Source organism: Pleurodeles waltl, chromosome 3_1 (assembly GCF_031143425.1).
Source record: "Pleurodeles waltl isolate 20211129_DDA chromosome 3_1, aPleWal1.hap1.20221129, whole genome shotgun sequence".
In the NCBI taxonomy this organism is placed as follows: domain Eukaryota; kingdom Metazoa; phylum Chordata; class Amphibia; order Caudata; family Salamandridae; genus Pleurodeles; species Pleurodeles waltl.
In genome coordinates this window covers 1667289037-1667310368 of record NC_090440.1, presented here as the reverse complement: position 1 = coordinate 1667310368, position 21332 = coordinate 1667289037, and positions in this window count along the sequence as shown.

Genomic DNA, 21332 nt, shown 5'->3' with positions numbered 1-21332 from the left:
CCACATCTGTGTATCCAGGCCACAGACTGGTGGAACACATGGACAGAGGCCACAGTCACCCCCTACCAACAGGCAGGAAGACGATGGCCCCAGTACAAGTGGTACCTCCAAACCTCTGCAGGGTACACAGGCACAGGGGGCTAGGCCCAGTGGGAGGGCATCACTGGCCCAGGGCGGAGGCCACAGGATTGATGCTGCAGCCCAGGACGTGATCTCTGAGGTCCTGTGAGCATATCACCATACCCAGGACAGATTGGCCCAGATAGTGTCCACCTTGGAGCAGAGTCAAAGGATGCAGCTAGCACACCACCAAGAGGCCATGGAGCAGTGGAAACTGCACAATGGCCACCATAGCAGGTGTACTTCTGCACCTTGTTCCAACACAGCCTAAGGCCCACACAGACCAGGAAGCCCCTACTACAGGCCAGGATACAGACCGAACAACAGCATCAGCAGCAGCAACTAGACATGTTCCACCATCTCAGGACAAACATGAGTCATGCATCTCAACCCGCACAGGCCAACACCAGGCACCCAAACGGTCCCTCAGGCCCCGATATGGCACAGGAACACCTGCCAAGACCAAGGCCTCCTCAAAGAAGAGTCTCTGGCAAGAACTGTCCTCCAAGTATCCCACTGAACCAACGACTAAACCGTGTAAAAACAACACCAAACACTTGAAAACATAGATGGACATACCACTACTGCCAACAAATTCTGCGACCATATTGCCATATTGCACAACCACCAATAGCCCACTCCTATCACTGTAAACTGCACGATGTCATCCTTGCACCAAATAAAACACTAGTTTACCAGTTACAATGTACCCTGTCATTATCTTGAAACAAATTGAAGTATGGATGCAACTGTGTTATTAACCATTTATTCTTATCTGCGTAGCAAGATTTGAACCCCACGCACGCTGACAGTATGCTGCACAGACAGCAATCCCATCGATTAGTCCCACATAGTTACTGGAAGTAGAGTTGAATCAGTTGGGTCCTGGAATGTACATCTTCCCCCTCTTCATCATCACCATCACTCACATCTCCTCTCTGAGGAAGCAGGTCTGGATATACAACACCCTCCTCCTCCAAGAGTGGGATAGAATTCCTCACAGCCACGTTATGCAACATGCAGCAGGCCACCACTATTCTACACACCTTTTCAGGCCCATAGGCCAGAGAACCGCCAGAGATATGTAGACAACAAACCTAGCCTTCAGGAGACCTATCGTGCGCTCTATCACCCTCTAGTCCGTCCATGGGCCTCATTGTAATTCCTCTCTGCATCTGTCCCAGGATTCCTCACTGGTGTCAGGAGCCAACGCATGCTGGGGTAGCCAGAATCATGTTCCACCATAAAAAGGGGGGCAAAACAGCACTGTCACTGACAACCCTCAGTGGCAGACAGCCTGGCTGTCTGCTATGTGGCAATAAGTGTCAGACACACCTACCTATGATCCATCCTCTGTCCCCTTGTAGTTGTTTCATCTTGTGTGGCACACTACTGTTCCTTAACACAAAGGAATCATGACTGATCCAGGGAACATGGCATTTACATGTGAGATGTACTGGTCTACAGTACACACCAATTGAATGTTCATGGAATTTAAGTTCTTCCTGTTTCTGTACACCTGTTCACTGACTCTTGGAAGGATGATAGCTATGAGGGTGCCATCAATGGCACCTATCACATGGGGTATGTTGGCAAGGGCAGAGAAGTCTGACTTGATGGCAGGCAGGTCAGCACTTTGGGGAAACCTCACATAGGACTGCAAGTGTCATACAAATGCATTCAGGAATCTGGACAGTATAATGCTAAACATTGGCTGTGAAAAACCTGCACCCATGCCCACTGTCACTTGAAATGAGCCCAGGCCAGAGAATGGAGTGCAGAGAGCACCTGCACTTCAGTAAGGATGGCATGCTGATTACGATTAGCCGGTCTCAGTGCTGGATCCAGAAATGCACAAAGTTCATGAATAGTAGCACGAGTGAGTCTGTAATTGATAATGATGTGACGCTCCACCATGTTTCACAAATCAACAAGTGGTCTGCACACCAATGGGGCCCTCCCTCGCCACAATAGTCCGTACTTAGGAGGAGTATAGAACACATGTGAGGAACACACATACATCTGCATACAATGTTTCCTATTCAGCACTGCTGGCATGATTGTCCACAACACAAATGCATGGTATGTGTGACTAAATAGCAACATGACCACAATGATATATCAGGACTGTTCAGGTGAGTTAATGTATATTGTTTCATGCCTATGGGTGTTTGGGGACAATAGGGCCTGCATGGTGCAGATGAGGAATTTACAACTGCGTAGTTAATGCCAAAATGTCTGCCCCCTGTAATTCAGAAGTGTCGTGATAGAAGTGACCTCATACCGCTAGCGGTTGATGTAATAGCATAAGGTGGTGTTTACCGCCGTGCGCTGATTCATTGGTTAACATGGTTGTCAATGGGCATTCCTTTCATGATCATGACCCTGGGGGTCTACAATCAGTGGAGCACCCACTGCAGGAAGCGGTGGGAGGACCTGCGGCACTGAGTGAGGAAGATCTGTGAGGCCCAGCTGGGGAAGTCCTAAAAATGAGGAAGGGGTGCCCGTTGGGCACTGACCCCCCTTATGCGGCGCATTCTGGCGGTGGCGTACCTGGACCTGGATGGGGGCTTGAAGGCTGCACAGCAGTCACAAGGGGGTGAGTACAAATACCATACTTTGGCTCCTTGATGGATGTGTGTGTGCGTTCGTATGTATGGTGTCTAGTGGCAGGGACTCTGACTGATGTCCATCTTCATAATGGCCCCCGTGGGAGTAGGGTTGTAAGGGTCATATCTGCAGTGCGTTAGGTCCTTCAGTGCTGTGGGGAATGGCTGTAGAGCAGGGTTCTGGACACTGGTCAGGGGCATAGCCATTTGTATAGCGTTAGGTTTTGCCTGGTGGAATATTTTCTGGGTGGGTGTATGTGAGAACCAGTTATGTACCTCCATTCAGCTATTTACAAGTGTCTTTCCTCTTTTGTCTCCCCATCCCTGTTCTGTTGTGTTGTCTGTGTAAATCAGCATCATCTGGCGAGGGAGCTGAGGCACCGGCGAGTGGGGATGCAGCGGCCCATGGTTCACATGGGCAGAGTCATCCGACGCCAAAGGGACCAGTGGGTTGGAGGGCGAGGGGAGTACCACGGGGGTGGCAACTACCACTGGAGGTAGTGACTCTGATACCTCCTCCAATGGGAGCTCCATGGCGGTGGCAGACCCTAGTGGGCCCACCCATTCTGTGTCATCTTCTGCCACCCCACATACCTTCACTGCCCTCACATTTTCTCCCCACTGAGTTGCCCGTGCCCGCTCACCCAGAAGGGTGGGCGTCTCCTTCACCCCAGGCACCTCCTCCCCTGCCCCAGTCAGCCCTGTTGCCCTCACGGAGGAGGCTATTGACCTCCTGATAACCATCTCTGTAGGGTAGACAACCACTGTCAGTGCCATCCAGGGTCTAGCATTAGACCAATGCCTATGTGTATGAGATTCACGGTGCCGTGTCTGGCCTACAGAGATCTTTTCAGGCTCTGGCCTCCTCTTTGAAGGCAGCCAGTCTCCCTGGTCATTCCGTTCCCCCCTCTAACCACCTCTAACCCTTCCAGCACCCCACTCCCTTCACCCGTCCAAAGCACACATTCTGACACGCAGGCACACACCTCAACACACAAGAAGCACACTTCAAAACACAAGCACCACACTTCCCACCACAGGCATACACACAGCCCACATACACATGCACACACACCAACATCGACTTCCCCCAATGTGTCCACCTCTTCCGCCTCCCTGTCTGTCCCCTCTACATGCACACCCACAGGCACTGCACCCTAATTCAATGTTGCTGACCCTATTCTTGCAGTCACCACAAAATCAAACATCCATTCATGCACCCCATTTTTTAAGGAATATCTGCAAATGTATTGCTTAGAAGCTTAAAGTGCCAACCAGAGCTATCTCTTGTCTAGTACTGGGGTAAATCCAAAGTTCATGCTGACTGCGATGGAGCATGGGCTGGCTACAAGGACTAGCCTTGTCCCACTAAAACAGTACCTGGTGTGGAGGGTTGCACCTACATCGAAGATCCGATGAGCAGAGTAGACGATGCAAAGGTGATGCGTTGGTTCCAGTCCATGCAGTCAGGGGATGTGTTGTTGTCGAGCTGCACAGTTGTTGATCGTCGAGCAGTAGTGCAGTATCAAACCCTGTGTGATGAAAGTGATATGTTGTCGTTGAGACTTGCAACAGGTGATGTGATGGTGGTGCATCAGGCTGATGGTGATGCGTTTGTCCTGAGCCGCACAATTGTTGATGCAATGTCCTCTTTCTCAGTGGCAGCAGTAATGTGTCAGCATCAAGGTGAGATTCTTTGGTTCCGATCAGTGCAGTGATAGTGATGCATGGATTCTGGTGAATCAACACAGGGAAACACTTTTCCAAGGGCCCAGGACTGGATTGGCACCACTTGGAAGGACAAGACTCACAGCTGGTAGAGTCCAGCACCTGTAGCAGGGGTGAGTGAAATCTTTGATGTCACTGAGATTTCAAAACAAAAGCAAGCTTTTGGCATCACTTTGGCTCTGGGGATGTAGAGATGCAGGTCCAGGCCTTCTCACTCCCAGGCAAGGAGGGCAGCAGACAGCTGGGCAGGCACAGTAAAGCATGAGTCCAGCACAGTTTATCAGAGTTATGTGAGAGTGACAGTCCCTTCAGCACATCATTCCCTCTTCCTGGCAGTATTTTGTCAGGTCCTGAAGTGTACTGATTGGGTGGTGTCTGGGGTCCTTGCCCTTCCTATCATGGCTCCAGACAGACTACAGAGGGTTATGCAGCATTTTGTGAGGGCTCAGGACCCAGCCCATTCAGGTCTAAGGCCCTTATTATGAACACGGCGGTAAACACTGCACCGCCGGCGGTGACGCTAACTACTGCCAACAGAACCAGCTTAAACACAGACAGCCTGAAAAACACTCACCGCCAGCAGAGGCATGCCGACAACGATGGCAGAGCCCGCCCACAGGCCGACGGAAAGGCCCTACCGGCCCATCAAATAATGAAGCACTAGACCGCCGTCAGTTCTGGGGCGGGAAACACCGCTACGCAAAGCCAGTCAAAATGAACCAAATAAAAGGAAACACTCACCGTAGGCACACACAACACGCCTAAGCAGACATGGAGAGAGAGTTGCAGATCATGCCAGCCCTGCTCCTTGCCATATACCTCCACGACCGAGACCGCCAACGAAGACGACGACGGTAAGTACTGCAACCTACTAAAAAAGGGTAGAAAGGGCACAGTTACATTCCCACCCACTCCACCCACCCCGCAACACTCCCACAACGCTTCACAGCAGCACAAGCCATACACACCACAGCAAGAGGTACTTACCCGACACAAGGCAAATCCATCCTGCCCAACGTACACACATGTGCCCACCACCCCCAAACAATGAAACGATGAACCACGGATCCTGAGTGTGCCATAAACAACACAGGCCACACATGAATTTTATTCAGCTCAATGAGCATTATACGTGCAACAAAAGGCCAATGGCCAGTCCAGTGTACGTAGTCCGATGGGCCACATTGGCCCCAACTTGACTCCCACAAGTGCAACGGTACTCCACCTCATAGGGGCAACAATGGGGCGTCCAGGCACCTCAGGGAACAGGGGCAGGGGTGGTAGGGGTGGGGACTTACGACTGGGAGGGGGGGTTTGATTTACGTTTGGAAGGTGGAGGGGGCTTGGGTTTTGTGGTTGCAGCTGGTGGAGCGGACTTGGCCTGGGGTGCGGCAGATGTTTCACGGCCAGCACGGGGTCTCTTTCTCACAGGGGAGCTAGCACGGGAATGGGAAGGGTGGACAGGGGCAGGCTGTGACGTGGGAGGAGTGGACAGGGCAAGGAGGTGTGCATGTTTAGGAATGAGACAGGGTGGGCCAGTGGGTTCAAATAGGTCTACACGGGATAGGAAAAGTTTCTTAGGGGCAATTGAGGTGGACCTGGAGGAAGGCATGGGAGTGGAGGTAGAGGGAGTGGATGTGACAGGTGTAGGTGTGCGTGACGTGGGTGCAGGTGACTGGACAGTATGCTGAGGTTTGGTGGATGTGTGATGGGTGGGTGTTTTGGTGCGTTTGAGTGTCTTGGGAGGAGGGGGGGTGGGCACAGTGGGACAAGAAGGCTGCCATTGTGAATGTATGTTGTCTGGGTGTCTTCAAGTCTGGTGAGTGTGCTGCATGTGTCTACTAAAGTCGTTGTGGTGAGTGCACGTGTGGTGCCCTCCAGAAGGAGTCCCTGAGGAAAAACCCCAAAGGGAAAGAAATCTCTATGCGGGAACTCCAAGAGGCAGGAGAGAGAGAGCATCAGGAACCAGGACTCCAAGGACTGGAACAACAGGAGTCTGCAGAGGAAACAAGCAGGCACAATTTCACAGGACTAACAAGCAGGAGCGAGGACCACCACCAACAGGAAGTGTTGCAACGCAAAGAAGAAAAGGACCCAGGCTCCTTATATACCGATGAACGGAAACTGACAAACAGGAAAAGAAAAAACACCTTATTGGATTGGGAGCGTGCTATAGAGAAAACTGGACCAGACACCATCTTGAATAGGAAAAAAGAAAAAGGAAACTGTGCATGCTAGCAAAGAATAGCATTCTGGGAAAGAGAAAACATGGCCTCAATGTCCAGGAGAAAAGAACAGCTCAAGAACCCAAGGACAGGTAAGTGATTATGTGTGTGTCGTGGGAAATACCCGCGATGGAAGAACAAGCCGTGAACCACTCGTGGGGAGATCTGTGGCACGATCCTGGGCTGCCCGACCTCACCACCGGGAGAAAGAGAGACTCTGCAGCAAGGCACACGGCCCGCAGCAGGTCCGACTATCCAAAAAGCAGACCACAGACCTCGCCTCGGGCTGAAAACGGAACGCCGCAGATTGAAAACCCACCCACAGCGTAACATATCTTCCCAGGGATCAGAGCAGGCAAGCACTTCTTCATTTGATCTGACGAATGTGCATGAACCCAGGACTCCTTAATATTATGATAAGGCTACTTTTGGAAGGGGAGAGTATTTCTCTACAATTGACTATATTTTTGTTATCCATGATTTGTTGCCCAGAGTTTCCAGGGCAGCTATTGTCATTAGTGCACACAGTGACCACAACACCCTAAACTTAAACTTATGCCTACTCTGGAGTTGGGGAGCTAAGAGCAAGGCAATTATTTGTTATGGGTAAGACACAAGGCTTTCACCTGGCCTAGAGAAATGTTGACATGGTTTCCTTTTTGTCTAAACTCTGTTTGAACCATCTTCCCTTGGTGTTTAAATGTCTTACGACTTATGATGAGCCCCGGGTGATGACCAATCAATTCATCCAGCTGAATTTAGCCATCAGTGGTATGCTGATGAAGTTAAGTAGACCAGCGCCTCGGTGTTATTACATAAGTCAATGAATGGGATGCCCCGGGACTTATGTCACTTACAACTGCGTAGAGCGGCATATAGGGCTGCCCCATGGAATAGGAAGAAAGATCTACCAAATGACTCCTGGGGGAAAGTGGTCAGGGCTTGCTGGCTGAAAGATTCTAGGGCTTTTTGGCTGGAGGCTAACAATACCAAAATTGTGAGCACCAAATCCAACACTGTTATAACTGCCATTAGCCTGGTAGCTTGGATTGATCATTTTAACGAAGTCTACGGGCATAGGGGCATATCTAAACTCTGTTTGTTCTGATTATGCTTCATTTGTTTTACGCGAATTCAGCGCAAACTTATATAACTACATATTTATATTACTGGAGTTAACGTAATTTTTGGGATGCGTGAAACCACCTTGCGTCAATGAGATGCAAGTTAGGCAAACCCCTTCAAAAAATGACCCTAAGTCCCTAGCGCCTTTTTTATCCTCCAGTGCAAAAAAGGTGCACGGGTGGGAGGCGGGCCTAAATAATGGTGCTAAGCCTGCTTAACGCCATTATTTAACATCTAGGTCAGCGCAGGCATGAGGGGACCTGTGGACACATTTCCATGGTCAAACACCATGGAAAGGGCCCACAGGTGCCCACCCCAAGCACCAGGAACGCCCCCACCCACACCAGAGAGACCCCAGAGGATGGGGGACCCCATCACAAGTAAGTAGTGTAAGTATAGGTAAGTATTTTAAATACATTTTCAAGTGCCATTGGGGGCCCTGAAATAAGCCCTCTACATGGCACTGGGTGCAATGGCCATGTCCAGGGGACACAGGTCCCCTGTGCTGGCCATTGGGGTGGTGGGCATGACTCCTGTCTTTTGTAAGACAGGAGTCATGTGATATGGATGGTTGATTGTCAGGAAATGACGCTAGGCTGGTTAGAGGCATTTTAGTTGCCTCAAACTGCCTAGTGTCATTAGTTGACGGTCAACCTCCATCTCCTCTACCGCCACCCCCACCCGGCTAACATCTTTTTTTAATGTTACCCATGCTTAACACCAGCTTGCGCCATTCCTTAAATGTGGCACCCGGCTGGCGCTGTGCAATGGCGCAAGCCGACGCTTATATTTTTGCTGCAAGCGTTAGCGCAGTTTTGCGACAAACACTAGCAATATGGGCCACAGTGTTTATAACCAGTATGTTGAGGAGAAGGTGTCCTTTCCTCTTGATCTGAAATTCACCATAGACAAGGTTGCAGAGACAATAAGAGTCCCTCTAACAAGGCCCCAGGACTGGACAGTATGCCTGTGGACTTGTATGAAGTCATTTGAACTGCCAAGTTAATCTGGCAAACAAATGCGCACACAGGCCCTGCAGTGGCAGGCCTGAGACAGGTTTGAAAGGCTACTTCTCTGGGTGGCACAATCAGTGCTACAAACCCACTAGTAGCAATTAATTTACAGTCCCTTGGAACATGGTATACCACTTTACAAGGGACTTAAAGAAAAATTAAATATGCCAAACAGGTGTAAGCCAATCATACAAGGTTTTAGGGGAGAGAGCAAAGGCGCATCACGTGAACTGTGGGCCCCTCTTTTACATAATTATTTTAATGCTGCTTCTAAGGCGGGACTTCGGCTAACGTTTTACACTGCTGTTATCGTGCCAATTTTTAAAAAGGGAAATCCTCACTTACTAGGGTGTCATCGACCAATATCTGTGCTGGATTCAGCTGGGAGGGAGGATCTTACTAGTGCATCTCCTAACATGGGTGACGGAGACTAACACGTTGTCGGAGGTGCAATACAGATTCCGTGAAGGGCTCGGCATGTTGGAGCAATGTTTACATCTACACCTGTTAGTAAGTACACCATTGCAAAGCAGGGCAGCATCTGCCTGGCCTTCATGGATCTTTCCTGTGCCTTTGACAGTGTTGTCAGGTCCAAATTATGATTTAGGAGTAGAGAATGATTTGGTACAGTTCTTGAGAGCCTTATATTATGATCTGTCAGCCTCAGTCAGGTACAGCCCATCAGGTGAATGGACATGGACAGGCAGCTTCAAGCTGGGGAGAGGGGTGGATCATGGCTGGTTCCTTTATTGCTCCTTTCGGATATCAATGGCCTAGGAACAGCTCTATCGAAGGTAGTCTGGGAAGCACTTTCAGTCAGCAGGAAAAAGGTCCAAGTTTGACTATATGCTGATGACGCTGTCTTACTCTCTAGAAGCCCTAATGGTCTTAACACTTTCTTGGGGTCCTTAGGCTTGGTTATGAATCAAGCGAAAACTTACATTATGGTCTGCAAGCCTAGACAGCATAAGATGTAGGGTACATTTTTACAAGTCCACCCTACTGCACAGGCTCAGGATGTTTTGCCTATTTGGGCATAGTCATTGATGCAAGGGGAAACTGGGGGCCCTGTATTATTAGTGTGCGCCAGAAATATTTAAGCTCAGTGGGGCATATTTTTTATTTGGTTAAACATATTGGGAAAAAATCTGTTGCCCCCCCCACCAGAGGTTTATAGGAGAAAGTGCATCCCAGTCTTGACATTTGGCTCAGGAATCTGGGGATACTCTGATATAAGCCCCCTTCAAGGTTAGCAAAACAGGGTATTCAAATGAATCCTGGGCATTGCACCTGTGTTTTCTACCTATATCGCGCACCATTAGCTGAGGATGGATTACGGTGAGGACATTATCAAGTTGCCCCCCTCTGCTTCTGTGGTCTTCGATCTGGGTAAACCCACATGCTTCACTTAATAGTGAGATCATTAAGGATTTCCTTTGGTGTGGGAGAGGCTTGAATATCCACTGGTTCAGTTGCATCAAGTCAGAACTGACGAAGTTGGGAAGGCTGACTGCCATGTTCAAAACTGTTTCAGCCTGAGTTAAAACAGCATTTAGGCCAAATATGAAAGCCCTTAGGGAGGAACTAGAACTCAGTAAACCGACTATCAGGTAGTATATGGACTTGCATAGCTCACTAACCCTGGAACCATATTTGGATTGGAGTAACGGTTCCTGGGTCAAATACCTATTAAGTATGGGGCTAGGCTTCATGAGGTGGTAACTCTGGTTCCCCTTGGTCAATTTAAGCCATCCAGAGTATTAATATGCCCTTGTAACAAATCCTCCCCACAAAGCCTTCTGCATTTTACTTTTCTGTAATGTTTTTCTTGAATTTAGTAAAAACCTTTAATTTACGTTATTAGGATGTGGACAATCAGAGGTTCTAGATTAGCTTTGGTCTATCTGTAGCAATTTGATTCCCCATCTAACTGTGTCACTTTTTGTTCCTTTTTAGAATGGGCAATCAATGGAAGATAATCAGTGATGTTTTACCAGGATGGAACCTCATTAGTGGGGTGAATTATCATTTATAGAGGGATATTTTGCAACTGTTAATTTTTTAATGGAATACTATTTGGATACTGTGGGAAGTTTATCTTTTGTTATTTGATCCTTGAATTTGTTTATTGTAACCAATGTTCAAGAGAGAAAGATGGAAATTAGCACCTTTGCTCCAACCAAATATGGTTGAATGCAGCCCTTACTGTGGTGTGAAATAGTCCTGTAAGCCATGACTATGGTAATACCTAGCTTTGTTTGCTGCTTGTTTTTTCTGATAAGGATGTGCTTTGTTTTGTTTTGTTGTTATGTTTTTTATGGTTACCTTAGTAGCCAAATAAAGTGAATTTGAATTTTGAATTTGAGCACATTCTCTGTTGAAATGGCTTTGTGAAGAAAAACAACAGCATCAACAAATACTGAAAGGTTCTCCTGGAGTTTGGCTTGGAAATACTTTTAAGGGTATGCATTAAAACTGGACTTAGGGACATTCTTCTGTACTTTTGCAACGATGCAGAAAAAGGGCTACTCGTTTTACATATTACTTACATATAGAATAGAAATTTCGCAAACCACCAAAAATCAGCGCGCAACCCGCCAGTGGGTCCGACCCACAGTTTGGGTTACAGTGGCTTAGGGAGTGTTTTGTTCCACACATTAGCTAGTATCCAGATAATGCAGCAAACTGTGATAGTGACATTATCTATATTTCCTCAAAAATGACAAGATAAATTGGGAGTTAAGGCTGGTGAGGCGTTGATAGTAGCTAATGTACAAAATCTAAAAAACATGAAATTCATATGGTAAGGCTGTACACAAACATTACCCCCACCCAACCGTTCTCATTATTTTCAACATACACCCCACCATGACTTGTGAAAATGGAAATATTGTGTGAACAAAAGGCGGAATGAGTATGTTAATGAGTGTTTCTGAGTTTATTTGATTGTGTCACTAAGGAGCTGAAGTGACCCTGAATTTAAATGTCAATTTCGTCTTTGTGTATATAAAGGTACTCATGTGAAAGCACTCGAGATTGAGGACATGATTGGTTAGTTTGTTGTTATGGGGTGCTGTTATATATTATTTATGTGAGTGCATGACAGACATTTGTGTCATGTTATTGTTCAAGGATTTTGCTACTGAATATCAACACCAGAATGTCATGGCACATTAATATCGAGGACAGAATATCAAGGGCCGAAATATCAAAAGGTAAGTGCATAATTGGCAGTACAGATTTACCATTCCTAACTCCACATATACATATCTTGAAGATATATGTACCACATAGGTATATATATGGGGAATTAGATATAACAGATCTAAACTTACTGACCTGTTGATGCTTGATTTTCGATGTTGTGTCGTCGATATTCTGTCCCATCGATTTTTTGTTGATTACATATTCGGGGGCAAAACAATTTGAAGACACGTTTCTCTTTAAAATGTAGATTACATTTCTGTTTAATCATTATAGATGCTATTTCTTCTATTGAACATCAATTAATTTGGTATTGTTATGTTTGAATTAAAAGAGGTGGGTAGGAGTTAAGGATAAGTGAGTGCGATGATGTTGAGTTTTGTGCTTTAGACAAAGTTATAACTCTGTCAAACCTAACACCTTAACTATCATTCAACTTTAGTTTTTTCAGGAAATGTATATTCCTTTTAAAGATGTATTGCTCTTGTAGTGAGTAAGGCTAAACTTAGATTGATTTTTAGTCCTTTTGGTATTTGTAGACAGCTAATGTATTTTTTTTAAATTGAATGACTTTCCCTTGCATCATTGTGAGTGTTATCCACTTTAGAGACCAACACAAAATGAGGTTCTATGTTGTATGTGTGATTCACAAAACCGTGTTTCTGTTTTGCTTGTCTACCACACTCTTCTTTGTGATGGCCATGTGTTGTTGACTGTTTGTAAACAATGGAGTATGTAGTATTTGAAAACATTTTAAAGTGTTGTTTTGGTATGAGTTAGGCATGCCAACGTGGGGCACTAGTGTGTGTGCTTCACCAGTGCCTGCTCTTCTATCATGTTGGTCGAAGTGAAAAGCTAGTAACTTTTCTTTGATTGTCAAAGCGTGAAAAATAAAAATAACATTGAGGTACCCCCTCCTTCAGGTGTGCTATTTGGCACACAATGTGCTTAAGCTATGGAAAGTTGAGAAGGAAATACTGATTTTGCATTGCCCCAAAATTTACACTTGCAAAGGTTCTATAACCCACGTGATGACAGCAGTCTGTGTGGAAGTACCAGGACTGTTTCCTTCCAGTCCTTACAGGGCTCCTACTGTTGAAAGGCTGACTTGTCTAGATCTGTTCTCAAGATCATCATATTTCCTTTCTTTAGTTTTTAGTCAGCTTCCTTGATTATTCATAGTTGTACTGAGTCATGCAATTTTATATTTTCCTGCAGGTTTCCACTAAATTACTACTAACACCTTCCTCCCTCTGTTTTTTGGTTTTTTTTTCTCATTCTTTTTTGGCAATTTAAGGTAGCATGAACTCGACCGATTTGAAATGCTGTAACAGTTTGCTCTGTGTCGAGCTGCATCTCAACCAGTTTTGATCAGGTTTTGTTTGCCCAGGCACCCATGGGGTGTTATCTTCGTTTATGCATGCTTCCTCTCAGATAAGTGGCTTTTAAACCCTCTCTGTCACAGAGGGCAGGCAGCTGTACTTAGTCCATGTTTTCATGCCTACTGCTGACTTCCCATCCTGGTGAGTAACATCCAAGAAGCGGATTTGGGGAACTTGTGCTTTTGTTTGTTTCCAGGGTTCAGTTGTAGCTCTGCTGCATGTTTACATTTGCATTTGCCTCTACATAGGTCTTGAACCTGCTAAGGGTAGATTGGTGGCGGTGTGTTTGCCCTTCAAGAGTGACTACTTTGGTTGCTAGGCCTGCTTCTTCCCAGATGCCTGGGTTGGAGTTCCATGCTCGTGATGGATTTGTTGTTCCATGGTTTGCCTTGGTGGGCAAATCATGCTCCAGGATAATGAATCATGGTCTGTTGTTGGGCAGATGATCGGCCTACAGAGCCCGTTATTCTCATGTATGTGTTCATCATAGCTAAGATGCAAAGGGGCTGGAAGCAGGGGTGATGGGGGTGCAGAAGCACCTTCAAAATAGGACTACAGGATTTTAGCTGCAACCTTGAAAAAAGAGGCTAATTGTTACGCACTTGCTTAAAAGTGGGACAGCATTTCCTGTCCACATACTGTTTGCATCCATAGAAATGTATCAATTGAACTGCTATATCATTGTGTGCATTAAAGAAAATCGTAAAAGGGGGGCATCTTTTCAAGTAGGTTCCACTGGATCTTTAAAACTCAACGATTTTTTTCTTTTATTTTTTAATTAAATGAATCAACTGTTACTAGAAGTATTACAAGCCTTAGTGTTCACCCGAAACATTGAATATTCATGATAACAAAGATATTGGGGTTTCAGGCAACATTAGTGGTGATCTAGTAGTGCTATAACCAGAGAAGGAACACCTTTTTTAATTGTGTGTGAACGGATCACACCCTCCCCCCAAATTCCCTCCAGCCCTAGGATTATGTTGGTGAATAAGGTTTATTCCTGGATCTCTACCTTTTTTTAGGTTTTGCCTGAACAATGTGCATGCATAGTCAGCAACACCTATTGCTAACCAGAAAAACACTTAAAACAGTGTTACAGCCCGCCCATTACCTACCATTACTTAACTTTAAAGCCACTCTTATTTTCTTGCTTTTTGTTGGTGAGTACCTCTTCTTCGCCTCCAGCTTCCTCCTGGAATATGGTGTTTGTCCCTGCCATAGAGCTTGGCCCAAGTACTGCTTCATCTCTGAGGCGAGTGTTATTCCCTCTCTCATGTTGTTTTCCCTCTGCCATCCATCCTCCTGCTGTCCATTGTTTCTTTATTTATTTCCCATCCCTCCTTCCATTGTTTCTTTACTCCCCCGCCCTACTCCTGCACCTGCTGTCCACAGTTTTTTCCCAAAACCTGCCCCTCACTCTATGCAAAATATCTTAAAAAACACATTGACAAACCCAAAATATTTTGCAAAGGCAAAACCAATTGCATTTGCCAATGCTTGGTTGATAGTAGCTGCTGTTGAATTATGGATTGTACCTGCCTCTACAAACTTCTCAAATTCCCTACTTTTTGTATGCAGTTTTAAATAGCTAGACCTCGACCAGAATGTATTGAAGCACTTTAAATGAGCACCAGGTATATTACACATGATCAATTTCTTTTACACACGGGAAGATTAAGGGCCTCGTTACTAGTGTGCGGCGTTGACGGTCAGACCGCCACAACTTTGGCAGTCTGACTGCCCAATTACAACCCTGGCAGACCCACCAAGGGACCGTCATCCCCACCGGGAACATGGTTCCGATGGCATGACGGCGGTCGGGCTTGTAACCAGCCAGGGTGGCACTGAACTCAGCACCTCCTGACTGATTACAATCCCTCTTTCCATCAGCCCTTTCATGATGGACACGCCCCCGTAAAAAGGCTGGAGGAAAGTCAGTGCCCGGGGCCACAGTGGGGCTCTGCACTGCAGGGGTCCCCCTGCCCAGCACTTTCGGAATGTGCACTGTATGCTTTGCAGACAGTGCGCATTCCAATGTTGCTATGGCTGTGACATCCTCCCCATGAATTTGGCGGTCCCATGATGGGACTGCCAAACTCATAATGAGGTTTGCCCAGAATCATAGGATGTTGAGCTGTTGCCGAGACTCAACCCTGATGCCCCAGTTCCAAAGTCAGCAGCTCTGGCCATAAGCCACATCCTTTTCCTTATGTGTTTATGATTTGTTCATTACCTAAATCTGATTTGGCTGCTGTGTTCCATCCTCAGAGTTGAATGTTTCTGGTATTTCAGCCATGATATGAACCCCTATTTTTTTCTTTTTATCTTCAGTTTTCGTGGTATTAGGTCCTGCTTGTGATCATTTGGGCTAGATATCTTTAGGGCCAATTATTCAGGCCTAGACTCTTTTTCAGTGTCTGTAGGGTTGAGTGTTGGTTGATGTATCTCTGCCAGTGAATTCACAATGAATGTATGGTTATTCTTTTGGGCACTTCTTTCCAAACGTCTCTGGACCTCACTGTCTTCCTCCCTGCTTTCTGATGACTTGTTTATATCTTCCATGAAGCAAATTGTTTTCCGGCACAAATTTCTTCATTATGTAATTGATAAACAATACTTAATTGCTCTGTTTGGATGGTTTGCTCTGGCATTTGTTGTCTCCATTTAGCACTAACATTAGCATTAGTGTGGCCCTGCTGTGAAGAAGTCTCTGAATTTTCTTTTCTTTTCTCAATTCCTTCCTTTTTTGATAGCTCACATGGTGTAACAATTCAGCCATCACCCTATGTGGCTTTATTATTGCGCCTCCTCCCATTTCATTTATAGAGAGCTTGATTCTCCTCCCTCATAATATCACCTTCCTACTTTGACCACCATCCATCTACCTCCTCAGTTCTTTTAGCATTTATTCTATTTCCTTCATTCCAGACCAAAGTCTAAATGCCTAAGTCCTCCTTTGGGGGACACACTGCAGTACAGATAAGCTTGGGCTTCCCGTACGTTCCTCCCCATTTTTTGTATCTGCAAGTGAGGCTTGGCAGTCTTTATCCAGAGATCTTAAAAATCAGAGTCAAGACCAGGGGTTCCCTCAGCTACATTGCTATTATTGTTATCATGGCTTAAGTTTCTCAGTTATTTTATTCCAGCTACAAATTATATTTTATTCTTGTCTGAAAAGTTGACCTCAGTTCTTTAGCTACTCTATCCTATGAAAGGTTGGTGGTTTTGACAGCATCCCCCAAGCTCCTTCAGGCCAGGTCTGCCCTTCTTGCACCATCTACCATTACTGTGTCTCCCTTTTCCCACTTTCTTCCTCACCAATATTGCAGCAGCAAAGCAGTGTCCCTCTGTTACATCACCATGACACCTCCTCCCAACCCCTCCAGCGGGATGGCTCTGCCACCATGTATGGTCTCAGGGATTGACAAATCTCTTCGCACTTGCTTTCCTCCTTACCATCTCATACCATATCTCTTTGGGAATCCTCAGCAAGAGCTTAGGTAGATGTTCAGCTTATGCTGCACATATTACCCGCAAGTTCAAGCAAGCAGCTGCCTTCTAGCAAGATTCATGTTGGCCATCCTCAAAGAAAGAATACCAACCAAACCCTTGAGAAAAAGCAGATAACTACATTGTATGGGTACACTTTTTCCATCTTCTCGGATTTAACATTTAGCTCTGGGAAGAGGCTAAAAGAAATGAAAATTAATACCGGAATGTAAGAAACTGTGAGCTCCTAACCATAGTTGCAGTATATATCATGAAAGGATAGTGGAAAAATGCCTATTATGTACTGCAAAAGCTGCAACAAGCCTGAGATCTCATCATAAACAAATATGGATACTTTGCCATTGAGAATTATATAACAAGGCACTGATAAATGAGATGAAAATAGTAGGGTTAGAAAAGGGGAGAAATAGACATACAATACATGGGATTCTGCAATCCCAGTATACGAACCAGTCACTCATTTATTTTTAATAAGTGACTTGTCACGTTCTCAGTCACCCATTACAAAGAAATGACATAGTGGTTCAACTGCAATAGTTTAGTTTTGACATCACAGTGCCTGCTGCTGGAGCCAGTAGCCAAGTGGAGAGGCATGGCAGGTCATGAAGCATAATTAAAGAAGCTCTTAAAAGAACATACATGAAACTGGATATTCTTACTTCTGCTGTTTTTCTAGCTGCACATTGACAAGCAGAAATGAGCTATTTATGGCAACATGTTTATTTTTGTACTTCTTAGGTAAACATAGAAAACGTAGTGTCTCTCTGCATGCTTCTACACATTATGAGCTACTGTGGCTTAAAAAAAAAAGAATACTATGATTGAAATGTTTCTAATATCTAAGTCCTGTAACTATCTAACAGCTTTTTTCATGTGTTTAATTTTGCAATAGATATTCTATCTTTATTCTTCATATTTACAAAGATGCTCTCTGTGTGAAATTAAAGATTACTTGAAGATTGCCACACAGTGTAGGTTTGTTTAAACACGGTTTATTGCACAGACGAAACTCACGCCACAGTCTCTCACATAACTGACTTTCACAGTCTCAACTTCAACAGTAAACATTCTACTCAGAAACTCTCTAAAGGAACAGAGTTTGTCATAGAAACTGCATTGTCCAGTGTAGTTACACAATACAGTCAAAGCATAACCTAAATTAATATTTACACATTACCACACACCTTTCCCCTTTAACAAAGAACAACCCCAAAAAAATGACGTCATTAACTATAGCTATCCTATTGAAATTTCAGATGGCCACACCACTGAAGACCTTTGTCACATTATGGGTGTCATTATGACCCTGGCGGCCGGCGGAACACTGGCGGTAACAATGTTGATGTGCCTTTTCCACAGAAACGCAGTAATGTCAAAATAGGGTGCCAGCAACACCGCCAGCACTGACACTATTGTGGCGCCCGCGGCTTCGGCGGTCCTTTTTCAAGACCGCCGAAGTTGTAATGAGGGCCTATATGTTCTGCTGAACTGTGATACACCTCTGACTCTCTCAGACATCTTTATCTTAACTTTAATGAGCAATGGCTTAACTGCCTTACAACAGTCATACATCTCTTTTCTTTCTCACTGCAGATGTACTTCTCTTGCCATCTCATTCTTACTGTAGCTCTTCACCCAATGAGGATCTACCACAGTATATGGTTTAAGTTTCTTAAGTAAGAGAATATGACTTGCTCTGGTAGTAGAATGCAATGTGAACCATATTCCTTCACCCTGTTCTTGACAGCTTGACCCCAATCTTCTCCATTATTTCTTGCAATCTGAATGGCTGCTTCTTTCAGTGTCCTATGAAACCTCTCCACCATCCCTTTGTTTCTGGATAATTTAGGGCACATTGTTTATAAGCAATGCCCATATCACCACAAAAAAAATCCATTTCCTTGGAGGTCAATTGCAACCCATTGTGCATCATAATAGTTCTAGGACTGACTTTCCACAAACTCATAGCTACAAATCTGATGACTTCAGCAGTATTGATTTTATTAGTCACCCCAACCTCTGGCCACTGGGACCGCATGTCCATGACGAACAATCAAATACTTATAGATACTGCCCACATGAATGGGTCTAACTACATCAAAGCCAATCTCCCCCCAAACCCCTGTAAGGATTTTTCAACACACCATGGGGGATTTTCTCACTTTCATATTTTTGTCACTAATCTTGCACTCATTAAATTCCCTTACAATTCTCTCAATCATGAGGTCCACTCCTGGCCATCAAACTATATATCTAAGACTCTCCTTAGTTTTGCTAATGCCCTGATGTCCCTCATGTGTAAGTTGTAGCAGACATTCTCTGATTCCCTGAAGTGGTACCAATTTGCTCCCTCTCATCAGGATTCCATTGTGGATTTTATTGTTTACTTACAACTAATTAAATAGCTTAATGTATCCAGCAAACTTTCCATCTTTTTCCAGCTGTTGTGTCCAGAGAAAACAGACTGACACATGGACTTCAACACTTCATCCTCTTCCATCCCCTGCCCCATTCGCTCTCCATCACATAACCCATTGTGACATGACACCCTTTGACTTCATTCTCCGTCCTCCAGCTCTCTTCATCATCTTTAGTTCCTGAATCCACTGGCAACCTTGACAGGCACGCTGCAAACTTGTCAATGTACCAGGTATATAACAGACAACAAACTAAAAATCTTGAAGTGCCTGTAGCCACTTGCAGATCCTAGACAAAATATAGTCAAGGCCCTTCTTTCCGGAAACGTTCTGCAAACGCTTATGCTTTGTCCGTTCTAAAAAAATGTATGCCCCACAGAAACTGTCAAAACTTTCTAATTGCTCAGTATGCAGCAAGGGCTTCCCTTCTGTGCTTAAGTACCGTACCTCTACCCCCTTTAACGTCATGGAAGTGAAGGCTATGGTGACCTTGTTTCCTTCGTGCTTCTGTTTCAAAACAGCACCAAGACCCTTTTCCCTGGTGTCTCTAAGTGTTATGCAAGGCAACACTGGGACAAAGCTCTTGAGCGGACTACAGACCAACTTTTAAGTCTTCAAATTCCTTGTGGCACTCTTTTGTCCAAGTAAATTGGACACCCTTTTTGAAAAGACTCCAAATGGCTACTGTGTGACTCCCAAAATTGGACACAAATCTGGAATAAAATTCTACCATCCCAAAAAAAGTTTGTACTTCTTCTTTCTTGAAAGGTTGGGGAAGCTCTGATGTGGTGGTGATTAATTCAGTCTTGGGTTTAATGCCCTCACTAAAGATAACATGTCCCAAATATGTTATCTGAAATTGTGCAAACTTACACTTCTTAATCATGAGATTTATTCCCTTTTGCAAAAATTTAAACCACATCCATGGCCCTGCTGACATGATCAAGCAGATTATCACTATAAATTAGCACATCATACTGAAAAAATTTCACCCCCACCACCCCTGGCAACAAATAGGTCATAAGCTTCTGAAACACAGATGCTGCAGAACAGAGATCAAATGGCATCCTGTAGAAATGTAACACTCCAAAAGGTGTAATGAAGGCAGTGAGGTCTTTTAAATCTTTAATGAAATGGACCTGGTAATAGGCAGATGTCAAGTCAAGAGTAGTAAAACACTTGCCATTGCCCATCAGTTTCTCCATCTCTATTATGTTACACAGGGGAAATTCATCTGCAATTACCTCTCTGTGGAGATGCCGGAGATCACCACAAAGACGAATTTCCTCAGAGGCCTTAGCAACCACCACCACTGGTGTCATCCATTGTGAAGCCTCCACGGCTGCAATGATGCCCTGCCCCTCGAGCCTATTAAGTTCATCCTCTACCACTCGATGCAGACTCAAGGGGGAATTCCTAACCTTACATGCAACAGGAGTGGATTCACCCTTGATCCTAATGTGATGGACATAACCCTTCACACACCCAACCCTTTTTTGAGGACACTTGCTGAACATCTTGTTGAAACTTCTCAGCCATGGTAGCCGCTTTTTTGACCCGCACTTGGGGATTTAAATTTGGATCAAGAATGATTCCCAAGAGTTTCTGGTGTGGCCAACTTAAGATAGTATCACCCTTGACCAGGACGTACACCTCTGAGGCTTGATTCCCATGGAACTCAAAATCTCCCACAAAGTAACCTATCAAATCTATGGGTTTTCCCACATAACTGTACAGCATGACATAAGGTGTGTTTAGTGTAACTTTTCTATTGACAAGACAGTCATAGTCCCTATTAGCTATCAAGAATGGTCTAGCACCTGACTCCATCGTCATGACAATATCCACTTCATTCATCTTAACCACATCTGAGAGATGTGTATAACTCACACTTGATAAACCATTTACATATATTTGTAGAACAATGTCTTCTTCAACAGCCATGCCTCATTCACCTCTCCCTTTGGGAGGAAGACTTACTGCACTTGGCAAAGTA